The sequence below is a fragment of the Mastomys coucha genome, unplaced genomic scaffold, assembly GCF_008632895.1.
Source record: "Mastomys coucha isolate ucsf_1 unplaced genomic scaffold, UCSF_Mcou_1 pScaffold12, whole genome shotgun sequence".
Taxonomy (NCBI): Eukaryota; Metazoa; Chordata; class Mammalia; order Rodentia; family Muridae; genus Mastomys; species Mastomys coucha.
In genome coordinates this window covers 5,965,504-5,982,453 of record NW_022196894.1, presented here as the reverse complement: position 1 = coordinate 5,982,453, position 16,950 = coordinate 5,965,504, and positions in this window count along the sequence as shown.

The following is a 16,950-nucleotide window of genomic DNA, read 5'->3' as shown; positions in this document are numbered from 1 at the left end:
GACTCTTAGGGTGGAGAAAAAGCAGCCAATCCTTGCTACAGGAATCTAAAGGCAGGGTATCAGGGGCTCATTGGAATGAGCAGGGGGTTGCTCAAGACTATAGTTACACTCTTTTTCCCTCAGCACTTTCCTGAGAGCTGGTTGCTTATCCTGTTGCTACTGAAGGACAGAGATAAACCTATACCATGTAGAGGCTGTAAGTTGTCTTCAGGATAGAAGCAGTTTAGGTAGGGGCAGAATCAATTATAACGTGTGTAGATGAATTACCCATTCATGTTTTGATGATCTCTCCCAAAACACTTCACCCTTGTAGTCTAATCACCCATAGAGGACACTGCATCCATGTCATTAAACTTGCCTATGCTGAGGTCGCTATATAGTAATTAAAGTTTGTAAGGGATCGAGAAATATAACTTCTAGTCAAAATTCTAACAAAAATCTCACAAATGGGTTGATCTTCATGTTAACTAAAATGAAAGTTTAGGTACTTGAAACAATGTTTTAGAAGAATAATCATACCCAAAGTGAGAAATATTGAAACTAGAAAGGGTAAGTGTTCTAGAAAAGGAAAAAATGGGAAACAGAGGAGAATATCTGTAAATGAATGCTTGAAATAATATGTTAGAGTTATGTGAGTTTGTGTTCATGTGTGGATGAACATGAAAACATAAGTGGATTGGCATGTCTATGGATGCATGGATGACTGAGTGGATTAATGGATGATTATGCATGTGCATGGATTTAAGAATGATACATGGATGAATGGATAGATAGGTGTGTGGATGGATACATGGATATGTGACTGCATGCATAAATGGATGGATCTACCATTCATGTATGTATACCTAGATTTGAGGATGCAAGATTATTTATATGGATGTATAGATGAGTGAACTCTGGACATGTGGATGGATACATGGATGGGTGAATGGATGGATGGATGATGGGTGAATGGATGGATAGATGGATGGATGGATGGATGGATGGATAGATGGATGGATGGAATGGATGGGTGAAAATTATGATAGAATCCAAATGTTTTTTGCCAACACAGGTTAGCAATAGTGGGTATGAACAGAAACAGATATTCTACAGAAGAAAAAGACCACTTTTAGGATAAGAGTTTTATCCTTTTGCACTTAATCTAGGAGAAATGTTTTAAAGATGAAACTTCTGCTACTCTTTTAAGGCATAAATGATGGGGGCCTAGAAAATGTCAGGAACACATCCCTTAGGTGTACATAAGTCATGTGAAGAACACACACTCACAAACAATTTTTAAAAGGCTATAAATATGAAAAGAAACAAAAAAAACTAAGTACATAGGAGGTCTAGAGGGAAGAAGAGGAAGGGGGAATGATATAATTATGTCATAATAAAACTATATATATATTTAAAAACAAAATAGTTTTTTTTGTTATTCTATATTTCACTTTGAACATCAAATATGAAAGCTGAGGTTGTTATCTCAAGACGTCCTAGCTTGTCAATCAACCAGAATAGTCAATATTTTAAGCTGGCACCGCCAACCCCCAGATGTTTATTTTCCCTAACAATAACCTACTCACATGAGCCACAAGAATGGAAATCCATGTCCTTTTCAGTCTCAGTGAGCCAGCATCTTAAGAAATAGATATATATTTAGGGTTTTCAATGAGATAATGAGCAATTTCTAATAATTATTTGAAGCTGTTAGAATTGGTCCCAGCACAATTAATGCTACTGTTGAATCTTGATAATACCGGAAAGATAATTTAAGCCTGGTACAAGGATGGATGCCAAGATGTGTTCAACAATAGAACTGAATTTTCAAACATACAGATGTAATTTTTTTCGAACAGTCCAAATTGAAGTGATTTGAGTTTAAATGCAATGAGAATGTCTTACAAATTTCCTAGAACATTCGAAATTGAAAAGCAGTTGTTCCCAGGAAGGGAATGAATTGGTGAGGCTCTGGCCTGGTTCCCTAGGAGCAGGGTACAGTGCCAGCTTGTAGGGGGGTAACAGGGGGTCTTGGACTTGAGACTTCCGTCTTCAATTCCAGTGCAGTCTTAACAAGTTGTAATAAATGCAATGGCTAGAAATATCATGTTGACTTTCTATGAGTTCTGGAAACCAAAAGTCTATTTTTAAGGTCACCAGCACTGGGTCCTTCTGGAGACTCCTAGGAGAATCCAATCCATATTTCTTCTTCACTTCTGCAGCTGCTATTTCTAGCATTCTTGGTCCTCACTTTAACCTCTGTCCCATTCATGGTTTCCTCTTCTCTTGTCTTTCTTCTCCTATTCCCTTCCACTTTCTTCTCTCATTGTCTTTCCTCTTCCACTTCCTATTTCATTGACACCTACTCTGGTCCAGGATATGCTCATCTTGAGAATCTTAATTCTATATAAAAAGACCTTTTCCCAGAGAAGTTCCCATTAATTTGTAGATTTGGACTCCTAGGGTATGTATTTGGAAGCCATCTCTCAGCCACCACAAGGCCTAAGACAAATGGCTCCTGTGTCTGGCTTTGCCCCTGTGAGGGTCTCCATTACACACCCATCTCTTATTCATAGACACAGACTCCTTCTGTTCTGCAAACCCATACAGCTATGTGTAACTGAGAACATGCTGTGCTGTAGACTTCTAACCTTTGTAACACCCAAGAGAAACAATTTAAATGAAGAAAGATGGGCTTTGAGCCATGCTCACTTGGACCATGAGTCAGAACATTATTGTAGAAGAAAGTACAAGAGCAGAGATACTCATCTCGTGGCAGCCATAAAGCAGGAGAGAGGGAGAGGGAGAGAGAAAGGGGGGTTATGATTATCTTCAAAGACACAAGCCCTGCAATTTGCTTCTTCAAAGCAGGGCCTTCCTCATAGCTTGTTGGTCAAGTTAGCTCCTCATGGTCAGTCAGTTTCCAAGAGTGCTCCAGTCAGGGCTCAAACCTTCTGAAACATTTCACATCTAAACCATAGGGTACCAACCAGGGATTCTGTGCTGCCATCCTGCCTCTCGGGCATTCCTTCCATCTTTTCTGACCAGGAGTCATTCTTGTCTACTCTTACAGAAAGTCATGTCATTTATAATCCCTCTCTACCACATGATTCCATTTTCCCTCATCCACTGTATCGTCTGAAATTGTTGCAGGTATGTGTTTATGCTTTTCTTTCCTTTCACTAAATGATGAAGTCTTCCCCCGTGTGTTATCGACCAAAGCAAGATCTACAGTGATCTGAGCAATTTCTGCCCTATTGTAGACGCTCAGTGAAGTGCTGTTAAGTCAGTGATTGACTGACTGTATAATTCAACCCTAGGGCATCACAAAGTCAAGTTCATAATGTGAGAAACTGTCTGACTTTCAAAAATTGAGGGTAGGTTTTCAGAATCAAAGCCACAAGATATACAACAAGGAGCATTCTCTTGTTTGCAGAGATAACATGAGGTAAAAAGGGCTTATTCTCCAAAGCAAACCTGTAAACATTGATGATGACAGTGTAAATTAATATAGCCATTATTGCAAACAGCATAAAAGCTGAAAATAGTACTGCCAATAGGCCCTGCAATGGTATTGTAAGATGCACACATCCAAGCGAAACAAAGGAATCTTAGCGAAATCTCCAGGCGTAGGGAGGTGGCTCAGATGGTAAAGTGTTTGCCATGCAAACATAAGAACCTGGGAGTCGGGGTATATGCTTGTAATCTCACCTCAGCTCTTAGGGGGGTAGAGATGAGTGGGCCCTGGGGCTTACTGGCCAGCCATAAGAGCCAAGTCAGTGACCTTTGTCTCAGTAAAGATGTTATGTGGACACACACCTGCATGCACAGCTACATATCCATACATACACACACACACATGTGAACATGTACAGAAAGAAACAGACACACAGAAACAGACATAGACAGACAGACATACACACAGAGAAACAGACAGAGACAGACAAATACAGAGACAGACAGAGAGCAACAGAGAAACACATGAAGAGACAAACAGGAACAGAGAGACAGAGAGATAGAGAGACAGAGAGACAGAAACAGAGTCAGACATACAGAAAGAGGGAGTCAAAGACAGACAGACAGATGCACACACAGAGAGAAACAGAGAGAGGCAGAAAGAGACTTCAACTCTATAGTTATTTCAGCCCTATTTATAATCTCCAAGATATGAAAGCAACCCAAGTGTCCACTGGTGTATGGATGGGTAAACAGAATGGATAGGCATACCCTGGAGTGTAATTCTGCATGAAAACATAAACTTGTGTTCTTTCCACAGTGTGCATGAACTTGGAGAATGTTATATTAAGTAAAATAAATCAGTCCCAGAAAGAAACATGTCTTGTTTTCTTACCTTCTGAAAGCTTAAATGGTTGTTGGTGCTACAGAAGTGGAGTGGTGGACCAGCAAGGGTAGAGTAGGTCAGAGAATGGATACTGAGATAGAGTTAAAGGACATGGTGATTCCCAGTGCTTGGTAGGTCAGAGAATGGATACTGAGATAGAGTTAAAGGACATGGTGATTCCCAGTGCTTGGTAGGACAATGGGTAAATACAGTTAATATTTAAACAGTGAAGAGAGGAAATTTGGAATTTTTCCAACACAAAGAAATGATAAATATGCCGGACAGTGGTGGCTCATGCCTTTAATCCCAGCACTTGGGAGGCAGAGACAGACAGATTTCTGAGTTCGAGGCCAGCCTGGTCTACAGAGTGAGTTCCAGGATACTCAGGGTTATACAGAGAAACCCTGTCTCAAAAAAAGAAAAAAAAGAAAAAGAAAAAGAAAAGAAAAGAAAAAAGAAAAAAAGAAAAAAAAGAAAAGAAAAGAAAAAGAAATGATAAATGTTTGAGGTGACAAAAATGCTAATTACTTAGATTTGATCATCCAAAATATACTCTTGGATCAAAATATGGCACAAATTCCATGAGTGAATAACTATCCTGTTAGTGGAAAGTGCAATAAAATAAAAATTAGTGTAGTTTCAGTGTTTTTGTCCAAACATAGCATCCATCCTAGCTCCCCAATGACCAACAAAAATGTTCAATGTTTATTTGAGTTGTGAGTTCCTCCTCCCTAAGTCCAGAAGGGCAAAGAGGATGTGTAAAGTTGTGGGCTGGTCAAAGGCCAGATGAGTTATACACAGAATGCTCACTGTACCCCTAGCTACCCATTATCTATTACCAGGTCCATGACCAATGTTTTCCACTTAAACCCCAGCTGTAGTCCCCATCTCTTGAAGGAGACATGGGATTCTAAGTTTTAGCCTGTGGACTTGCCACGGAACTCTGGAGAGCATCTGTAGGTCACAGTGGCTTGTGGCGATGCTCAGGCAGTACCGTGAGAACTTGCTGGGCAGTCAAGATTGAGTATATGCAGTTAATACAATAATAAGCCAGCTAATGCAATTCTGTTCTTTGGGTGAGTAGTGAGTATGGCCATCTACAGGCCATGAGATGATTCAGCTGTGATGGTGCTTGCTCCCAGCCAGAGGACCTGAATTCTAACCTCCATCCAACATCCAGGGAGAGTGGTACAGGCACTGAGTGGAACATGGCTCAGATCTCTTTGTATAACTGCAGTGAGATGAGACGCCTTCTGTAACTGTTCTATATGCCTGAAAATCATGCAGCCTGGTCAATATTCCATCACCTAAGGCCATGGTGTCCTCTAAGCAATAGAACTGGTATATGTGGTATGGTGTGGTATGGTATGGTGTGGTGTGGTGTGGTATGGTGTGGTGTGGTATGTGTGTGTGTGTGTGTGTGTGTGTAGGTGTGTGTGTGTGTGTGTGTGTGTGTACCACAATGTTCATGTGTGTGTCACATATGCATATGGATGTCAGGAGCAACCTCAGGTTTCAGTCTTCACTGTCCACCTTGTCTGAAGCTGGGCATCATGTTGATCACTTCTGCAAACCGGGCTAGCTGGCTCACTGGGCTCCTGGGATTCTCCTGGATCCACCTCCCATCTTGCTGTAGAATTAGAGAGTTAGAGAGCTGGAATTAGAGAAACTATTGTTGTTGTTGTTGTTGTTGTTGACACTGCATTCAACTTTACCCAGTTCCTGGGAATCTGAACTTAAGGTCCCAAATTTACATGACAAATGCTTTACCTGTTGAGTCACCTACACAGGCATATCACTGTGATTTCTAGGGACTTCTGTCAGTTCTTTTCCATATAGACATCTCATTCCTACACCTTAATTATGAATGTCAAAGGTAGGATGACTTTAGGGTTGAGAAGAAAAAAAGCCTGATAATATAGGTCCATGTATTTGGTTGTAACTGATATCCTCAGATGGAATTCATTTCTAACTCATGGCGTCAAGATGGCTGCAGTCATTCCAGGAATCATAGGAAGACTGTGACACACAGGGTCATAATAGAGGTGCTACAGTTTTTATTTCCCTTTTCATAGAAACAACGTTCTTCTAGTATCCATTTCTTGGTGACTTAGCTCCAGGGCTTGTTGGCCGGGCTTACTTCTCATACGTTGATATCAATCACTTGGTAAAAAGAAACAAAATTGCTAGGACTCACTAAAGCCAGCTAAAGTCAGCAGTTCTCACTGAAGTAAGACAGTCAACAAATACCATGCTCAGAGATCACAGCTGGTCTGTTTTACATAGCCAGTTCAAGGGCAGGTTGGGTTATGTAGAGAGATTGATCCTTTATGGACGGAAAGAAAGGAAGAAAGAAAGGGAACAGATATATAGAAACATAAATAAAAATCAACTTGGAATAAACCAACATGCACACACACACACACACACACACACACACACACACACACAGAAGTGCATAAAATAATTATTTTTCTGGCCAAAGGGAAAACAAATTACTATGAAGAGGTATCCCTAGAGGGGGAAAGAAAAATAAATGCAAACGGGAATTTTAACTATTCCACCACTCTTTATAATTTACTCTAACTCTGTACTTAAGTCTTCCAGAAGGAGTTGGGCATTGGAAGGTAACAGTGTGAACAGAGATGATTCCTGATGTCACCAACATATATAAAACCATGTCTTACTGCCTAGGACAAGAAAGATAGAGCCATCTGGGAATGCCCTTTAAAAAGTGTTTTTCCTACTAGGACAAAAACCACATGGTGTTTATGGCCACCATTCTGACCCTCATCAATACCTGATGTCATTACCTTTGTGTGATGTCATTACCTAGAATGGTTACTCCTCCTTGAGTCCATCAGATAAAAGAATATGCTCACCAGTGTTCACTGGGATAGTGCTGCATATGGGACAGACCCTGGTTTCTTGTCATGTATCAACAATCAACAAACCTCTGCTCTAGTAGAGCCTCCACTCTGTTGTGAGAGGCAGATTATAAATGTTGAGCTCAGCATATACAATATGTGATGTGACAGAAAGCAAAGAGTGAAGTGGGGTGTGTGGTGTGTGATTGTAGGCTACCAGCTTAAATTGAGCCCTCATTTTAAATGAGGCAGCTATTTTTAATTTGGTGGCCATGAAACTCTTTGTGACAATGTAGAGCAAAGACAGTAGAGGGCAAAGTGTTCTTGACACACTCTAGGATCCCCTGGGAAAAGGTCTCTCTGAGCATGCCTGTCAGGGATTCTCTTGATTACGTCGAGCTGTGAAGGCTAGCCCACTGTGGGCAGCACCATTCTCCTGTGAAGGCTAGCCCACTGTGGGCAGCACCATTCTCCAGCTGGGACAGGAGCTGAGCCGTGTGCACTCACCAGCACCTGCTTCCAGAGTGTAGGTGTCATCTGACTGGGTCACTCAAACTTCTGTTGGCATGGATCCTTCTCTGTGATGGATGGTATCTTGAACTGGGAACTAAAACAAAATCCTTTCTTAAGTTGCTTTTGATAGAATATTTCTATCGCAACAGTGGAACAGCGGGAAAAGAAACTAAGATAGGAGTGCACCATGGAGAATGATAAAGAGCAGCTTGGCAGAGGCAAGAGCTAGTGTAAGGCTTCAGAGCTGGACTGTGGAGACTCAATAGTGGAGAGAGGCCAAGGCTGCTTGCACCAAGTGGAAGTCAAGGTGTGTGTGTGTGGGAGTTTCCAGGAGGCTCAGTCCATGGATTCCCCGTATTGTGAGAATAAGTACACACTTCTGTGTCACCTTCCTTCTGTGCTTAGTCATTCATTCTTTGACCTTGATTCTGCTGTTTAGCCTCCCCCTGCAGTTCACACCTCTCTTGATGACTGAGGGTAGCCTGCAGTTCACACCTCTCTTGATGACTGAGGATAGCCTCACCTCCATTCTGCTTTTGTGCTATAAAAATATAGCACAAATTTTCTGAATATAAAAATTGTGTCTGGTGAGGAACTCAAACTGTGCATTTGGCATGTCAAGATAACACACATTTGGGGCCAATGAGATTGCTCAGTAGATAGAAATGCTTGCCATCAAGCTTGGTGACTTGAATTTGATCCCCAGGTAGAAGGACAGAACCAACCAACTCCCATGGTTGTCCTCTGAGTTTCACATCTGCATTATAGTACACACATACTCCTCCCATTAAGTAAAATAAAACGAAAATTATTTTTTAAGGTAATACATATTTGGACACAATTTCTTTGATCAACAAATACTTTTGCATACCTGAGAAGAGGTTCACAGCCAGTGTCCTGAGTGTGTCCAGAATCCCAGCTCTGGCCACCTACCCGCTTGGGGTGGCCTTCTGGCTCCCCAGGTACAACTTCTTCCTGCTCTCCCCATCCTCATCCTCTTTTAGCCCCCACAGCCTCTCACCTGGGAAGTCAGGACCCAGCAATCTGCAGTTAATATTCTTCAGGAGCCTTCGATTTTTCCCTCGAAAAAGCTTTCTGAGGTGTCAAGGGAAATGAGTCATCTAAGTGGCTCAGGACCAGGGCAGCAAAGCACAGGCTAATGTACTAGTTAGCATATGCTAATGTACTAGTTAGCATATGCTAATGTACTAGTTAGAAGCTGAGATCAGTCCAATCAGAAGGAGGCACCCCGCCCCTGGTACCAGCCACCAAACAGCACACATTGTATTTTTCAAAATGAGACTTTGGCAGACATTTAAGAAGGAAAGAGAGGCTTTTATTTGTTTGCTTGTTTATTTTATCAAAACAGAGTCTTTCAGTGCAGCCCAGGCTCACCTGAAACTCACAATCCTCTCCTGTTAGCCTCTTGTGGGTTATGATTACAGCTGTGCTCCACCATACCCTTCTTGGGGGAATCTTTATTTCCTCTCTTGCCCAAACCCTGTTCTGACTTAAAAGTCTTAAGTATCTCTAGGTGTTGAAACAGCAGGCAAAAATACTTCCTGGCTAGATGCTCTGACTTCATGTACTTGTGAAATTGTTCTCCGAAGGGATGCAACTGCATTTGTCCTGCTAGAACATGAGCCACAGCAACTGAAAGGTATCACTCCGGAATCCAGGACCCTTCCTAAGCTACGACAGTCTAAGCCATGGGTAAATTTTAAAGAAAAGCCATCTTTCATCTCCTGACTTGGGATGATCCAATGTGCTAGCTATGCCTGCATGGCTGAATTGTTGGGGCTCCACACACCAGCCACATAGTCATCAAGGCCCAGACATTCCCCCTCACTGCTCACAGATTACATTCACTGGGCTGCACCAAAAGTGGATAAGCCATAGATAACACAAGTGTGCGTTTGGTATACTCAGTACTATTCAAAGCACACTAATAATAAGTACTGAAAATTACATGAAACTAGGCATTTCCTTGGAGTTGAAACACTCACTCCAAAAAGGAGACCCAGAAACTCATGAAACTCTCCAGGGAGGCTCAAGGCTCTTAAGCAGCCTCTCTCCATGGTAATGTGATATGAACCATGACACCACTGAGGTGGAGGAGCCCCTCTCCATGGTAATGTGAGATGAGCCATGACACCACTGGGGTGGAGGAGCCCCTCTCCATGGTAATGTGAGATGAGCCATGACACCACTGGGGTACAGGAGCCCCTCTCCATGGTAATGTGGTATGAACCATGACATCACTGGGTAGAGGAGGAGACTCTTCAATAGAGTTGCCCACAAGTTGCACAAAAGATCCAAGGATGCAGCTTTTGGGATTGTCATCCATGCTGGAATGGGCTCTTTGGTGATGCAGCTGTGTGAGTCACTCATGCTCTTGTAAGTACCTCAGAAAGTTCCCTGTGTCACTACGCTGGACTTGCATGAAATCATTTATTTGGTCAATTGCTGCCCTCCATTTGGGTGAATACACTGAGTCAACTATGTGAATATTGACTTGCTTTGCAATATTCATAGTAAGCCAATAAAGTCTGTGGACATCTGTTTTAAATTTGAGGAAACTAAAGCTCAAGGCAACTGAGTGATTCACCTGAGGTCCCTGGGTTAGTAGCACACGTTCAGTTGTGAAATTTAGGCAGTCTGTCTCCAGGGTTTGAGTTATAGGCAGTCTTACAGATGTCCTACCAAACAGAACCCATATCCTGAATCATCGTGACTGGATTCATCTTACCTACATGCTTAGTGTGTGTCAGACATTGTAAGGGTAGTAGATAGACTTATTTATCTAAACTATAAACAAAACTACATTTTATCTATAGGAAGCCTGAGGCTCAGAGCCTAAGTGTGTTTCTAAGCTACTCAAGAGTCTGTAATTCATACTTAAGCCTTGAGGAGTGTGAGAAGGTCCACCAAGTGGGACTTCTTCCAAATGGAGCTTATCTGATAATTTAAAGAAAGAAAGAAAGAAAGAAAGAGAGAGAGAAAGAAAGAAAGAAAGAAAGAAAGAAAGAAAGAAAGAAAGAAAGAGAAAAAAAGAAAGGAAGGAAGAAAGAAAGGGAAAAGAAAAAAGAAGAGAAAAAGAAAAAACCTCTTTGAGAATACTTTCCTGAGATATCTGTGTGTCACATGAATGACGAGCAGAATCGAGGCTGCAAGATGGTCCTTAATGTTGACACAATATCCATGCTAAGGTTGGGAAGACTGGTGGAAGCACATTCGCATGCGCAACAAATGCGCAACAAAGCAGACATCAACCTGCCCCATGAATCTGGCACAGAAGGCCACTGACTCACAGACCTGGGCACGGGAGGCCACTGCTATACATGGGGTGAATTGTATCACTTACAGGTGGCCAGGGTGCTATTGAGAAAAGCATGAAGAAGGGCCTCACTTGGGCTTCGTGGTGACATGGGATTGCTAAATGCCTTATCCAGCTGTGTCGTGTCCTTAGAACCATTTTTAAAATCATGGCTTTAGGCCAAAAGCTGCCTGGCAAGTTCCTGTAGCTAACTATGTGGCTAGGGTTCATGGTGAGCTTGTTTTCTTCCAGGGTGCATTACAGAGGAGTCCTGGAGCCCAGTCTGCTCCCTGGGATTCCTTCCTTCCTGATGAGGTACAGCTGGCAGCTTTTCCATCACTTTGAAGGAGGCTTTGCTAGGAAAGCAATTATTGTCTGTTTGGAAGCCTGAGGTGAAGAGGCAGCAGAGACTCCCTAGGGAATGCAGAGGTGTGAATGCAGGGTCTTCAAGACAGGAACTAATTTGAAAAGCATGCAGATTAAATTAGTGCCAGAGCTTGCCCGACAGGTTGGGGTTAGAGTTAGGTGGCTTTGTCCCTTTATAATTTCCGCTGCCCGAGGGAAAGCAGGTGAAAGATTTACTCTAGAAAAGAAAACAAAACAGAAGGCCTTTAAGTCTTAGTGTGAAGCTCTTAGCCTGCTTTCTCTGCCAGGACTCAGATCTCCTGGCTCCTCGGCCCCACTCCCCAACGCTGTGAAAAGCTGTGGGTGGAAATTCGCCTGTATTTCTGAGACAGCTCTGTTGCCCCATCTGCCCTCCTACGTCACCCGCGTCAGATGTTGTGACCTTGCTACATTGCCCACCAGCGCTGAGACAATAGACAAGAAAAACAGAAGTGTATAGACTATGGGATCTCTCTGAATTTGGGGAATGAACCGTGTCTATCAGGGAGTGACCTTGCTTGAAGTGGCATCATGGTTATTAACCGGTCTCCTTGGAGTCCAAACCCTCTCATCACCATGGCAACCTAGTAACACAGAGGATCAGAGGCAAGCACTCCTTGGATGTTCTGAAAGTTTGGCAGCCACTGCTATTTTCAGTGCTCTGCTTTGAAGATGCCTTGTTAACCCACATTGTTTTGTATCCATGGGCCTAAGCAACTACCTGAAGAATGAGAGAAAGAAAAAGAAGGTTACATCTATCTTCAAACAGTTAGAACTCAGTAATATACATGCCCCAAAGAATGAAAATAAATTATGCAAAGTAGATGACCATTCACTGCATTATCCTGGAGATGATGTCAGCTCTCTGACTATCTGACAGAAAGCTGGCCATCGGGAGTGCAAGGGCATTGTAGGAGAAATTAGTATTTGGATTGCCCCATCCCAACCTTTCTTAGCTAATATTGAACCGTCCTGTAATTAATGCAATGCCCAAGTAATGCTGGCTTATTAATATTCTTTAGCACATGGCACCTCTGGGAACTTCAAGTTCAGTGTTGGCAGGAGGCTTTGAAATACCCAGGGCTGAGAGGGCTCCTTTCAGGAATAATGAGCTTTGTGAGCCCTGCCTGCTTGCCTGTTTTCTGTATCCTCCACAATGGATCTGTCAGCTGCCCATCTCCCACCTGTTCCCTAACCATCTCGGCATCTTCTTTTAGTTGTGCACACAACATGAGCTCATTTGTCTCCACTACAGGCTTCAGAGGCTTGGGCTGGCTTTGAGGATTGCTGGCCATGTTGTGTTTGCATGCTCTATTGTAGTCTGACATTCCTGTTGACGGCTCCACATCCATTCCTTGATGTGGATTTAGACAGCCAACGTGTCTGCAAAAATAACCACTGGTGTCCCAATGACACAACACATATTTTCAGCAAAGGGAAGGCAATTCTCTTCCTTTCATACTTGTCTGAGATATGGGAAGTTGGCAACTTCCCATACAAGAAAAGTATTCTGATGCGTTATCTGAACCTATGACTCAAGACTCTTAGGTATCTGGTCAGGAAGCAGCAAGATACTATGCAATGTAGACCATGTAATTAGACCAACTGTAAACTTAATTGGCTAATAGCTCAACGTGAAGGCTACTGGAGTTGATGCAGATGTATGAATATGAAATTCATCCCACGTAAGACACTTGAGGGTTGGAGTGGAGCTCAGTCAGTAGACTGTCTACCATGCATGATGCTCTGGATTCAACCCGTAGCACTATATCAACTGGATCTAAACTGGTAGACATGGCTATAATCCTAGCGTTCAGGAGCAGCAGGCATGATGTCATCCTATTTGACATAGCAAGGTCAGTACCAGCCTGGGCTACATGAAATGATCATGTGTCGAAGATTATGTAAGCAGTCTAGGGAGTCTTCTTTCTCAGGGGCAAAGGGTATTTCCATGGATCCTGCTGATATCATTTCCTGACTGCAGGAGTCAAGCACAGATATCCAGCAGAGAATGAGTCCCAAGGACTTACCATGAACACTATTTACACAGTAGGCATTTCAGCAGAAGTCCATGACTGATCAGTCCAAGGTCCAGCATGACTGAGACAGCCATCCATGAGTTTAGGAAACTTATACAGATGGTGTGCTAGGCTTGCCTTGTTTTTGTACACTGGCTGTTGCAGTTCTAATGTGGGATGTGCTCAGCTGAAACTCACAGCTTCTAACCCTTGTCTCCCTCCCTTCTTTCCTGTTCCACATGACTGTGTCTGGCTAACTAGACCCTCACTCAGCCTTGCCCTGCCTCTGCCTCCAGCCTGGCTAATTACTGTAGCACAGCTGAAGGTCCTTCCCTCTCTGGATGTGTAATCTGGAGCTGAGCTGACCTCCCATGAGTTCGTCAGTCAGATTGGCATCTGAAGAGTATGGACTCTGGTGGCTGGTGCCTGTACTGTGAACTACAAGTTTCTTTTCAAAAAGTTTCTGCTTCTGTTTTAATAATTTTATATGGGAATATTTAAAAGGACAATGAAGAGGTCAACTCAGTAACTTTGGAAAATTCCACCAGACCCCTCCCCTCCTAGAAGAGAAAGGTCAATGGAACTCTTAAGTACCCCTCCCCTCCAGAAGGGCAAGGCTTAATTACATTCCTCAAACTATGGGGGGGAGGTTGCGGGGGGAGGGGGAGGAGGAACGACCATCCATGGGGGAAGCTCACAACACAGCACATAGACACAATCCACATTCTACCTACAGACAATGAAAGTCCTTGCCACCTCATTCCCTAAAGACCAATCAGTTTAAAAGTCACACTGTTCTGCCAATCACATTGTGCCTAATGGCTGCAGCTCTGAAAACTGTATAAAAACTTGCCAAATGTGCTATGTGGGGTCTTTCTCTCTCCTTTGTGTGCAGGGCAACCCCAGCATGCTAGAACAATAAAATTCCTCTTGCTTTTGCATCAATCCCCAACTCCACATTGTCCACTCAGGGGGTCTCTGGTAAGTTAAGGCTCGGCAGAGTCTTACAACACAATAGCTGATGATGATACAGCTCAGTCTGAAGAGTGTTTGCCTAGTGTGAATGAGGCCCTGGCCTTGAGTTCGATCCAAGCACTACACAAACAAAGAATGGTGCCATAAGTTATAGTTTCAGCAACAAGGAGATAGAGACAAGAGGATCAGAAGTTCATAGTCCTCTTCCCTTGCTGTATAAGCATTTTGGGACCACAGAGGGCTACATGAGATCGACCATGTTGCAGTAGCAGCAACAGCAGCAGCAGCAGCACAATAAAGATCCAATCATAAGGACCCATCTTGTCTCTGTTCCTCAATGGGATGCCTCCTTTCAAAGCTTTATATTAGCCCACATGCCCACTCATTTAAACTTAATAGCAACATGAGAAACAACCCTGAAGCTTGTTTTTGTATTTGCTTTAAAGCTGCTCCTAATAGCTGTAGTCATTACCTAATAGCCACCCCTCCTGAGAAGCCTTGGCTTTTGGTGTGAGGGAAAGTGATGCATCCCTAGAGCAGCTGATGGGAGAGGTGGGCTGTGTGGTGCCAAGGTGAAGCAGGCTCCTCTTGGAAGAGCTCAGACCTGGACATGGATTTGGTTCGTCCTGCTTTGTCACATTGCACACCTCAGGATCTTTTTCCTCTGCAAATTTTTCTGCATAATACCTTACCCATAGAAGCTCTGTGAAGATTCAGTGGTGCGATACATATTTGCACTGGTATGGAGTTTGGTATTCAGTGCATGGCAGTTGCTACCCCAAACTGCTCTTATGGACGGATGTTCCATTCTTGTCATTATGAGAGAAACAAACCACATGACCCCCAAATAAGGACTGTTGACCTGAGGGCCAATCAGAGGCAGGCACAGGGCAGCCTCTGTCCTCCTGTTTGTCCATAGCAGGACATAGAATTATATACAGGAAAAATGGGGCTGGAGATGCAGCTCTGTCAGTAGAAGACAAAGCCCTGACATTTGATCCTCAGAACCACATAAACCTAATGTGGTAGGTCATGCCTGTAATCATGGAACTTGGGAGGTAGAGGCAGGAAAATCAGAAGTTCCAGGTCATGCTTAAATACATAGCTACATGAGACTCCGTCTTGAAGACCATAAAAACAAAGACAAGCAAAAAATGGGAAGGTATTCTGCTTCTGTATGAGTCGAGGAAAGGAATGCCAGAACCACACTTTATATACCCATCAGTCCAGGCATGCTTCTAAAAGAATCTATACCAAGACACTTCCTTATAGACAGGATCTCATGGATCTCAATCTTGTTCTGCAGCCAAGGATGAATGCAAGATCCTGCCCCTCCACACCACATTTATGTGCTGCTGAGAATGGAGCCCCAGGGTCTCATGCATGTTGGCCATCTCTCTATCAACAGAGGTATATCAGGATAAATAGACTTTATCCTAAACTCTTGCCTTTCTCTCAAGTGGCTGCACCTTGAGACTCAGCCTTTCTCCCTGGCTTGTTACAGCTGTTCTTTGTTGAAGATGCTATACAGTCTGGAATTCTGAGTGTTGGGAACTCTCCTCATAGCTGTCTCCCTTATCTAGACACATAATATGCTGGCATTTGTTTCTCCATTTTCTTTTTTCAGTCTGTCTTATAGGAGAAGTAAACATAAGAACCTAACTTTCTTTTCTTACTACTGGCTATCTTTGCATTTTGTAGTTAAATCTGGAGAAGCAGAATGAAGATTTGCAGCTAAATTTTAGCAACTAGCTAGGACCATTTAGCACTAATTTTTCTGTGCAAAATCTTAATTTGGCTTATCCCTCCATGTGACCGTGTTCAGTTGGGTTTGGGGGGGGCATAAAGCTTTAATTTAGTTAGTTATTATAATCTATTGAATCTTTGCTATCTTTTATGTCCACTTTGAGACAAGAAAACACGCACACACACACACACACACACACACACACACAGAGAGAGAGAGAGAGAGAGAGAGAGAGAGAGAGAGAGAGAGAGAGAGAACACACTATTTGACTAGAGAAAGAGACTATCAGCCTGTAGTACTTCAACTGTCAGTGGTCAATTTTGTAAGAGTTGGAAGAAAACAAAGATTGGTGTGGAAGCGTCCAAGAAGATGATTAATGTGTGGTCTTTAAAAATGAATAGTTTCTACTCCCCTGGGAGGTTTTAGGAATGCTAGTGTCTCCTTGTGATTCTCTTAAGTTTAATTTCTTGGCACCCTATTAGTGACCTAAGCTGTGCCAATTGCCAAGATTTTCAGATCAAGATTGCTTGGCTCCCAGTCTTGCTCATTTACTCCCATTCCCTTCTTCTGGAGGCGAGCCCGGTCCCTTTCTACAGAAATATTCCAAGCCATTATGGTCGAGCTGAAAGGTCTTCTCAGTTTTCCCACCTCACTGAGAGGTGTGGGCTAGCCCTCACGGAGCCTGGTCATTGCACCTCAGCTCATCTTCTCTAATTTCACTTTAACTTTCCCTGTAAAGTGAAGACGACAGAGGCTCATCCCTTGGAGCATGAATCATTTGCTGGGCAAGCACAAAGACCTGCATT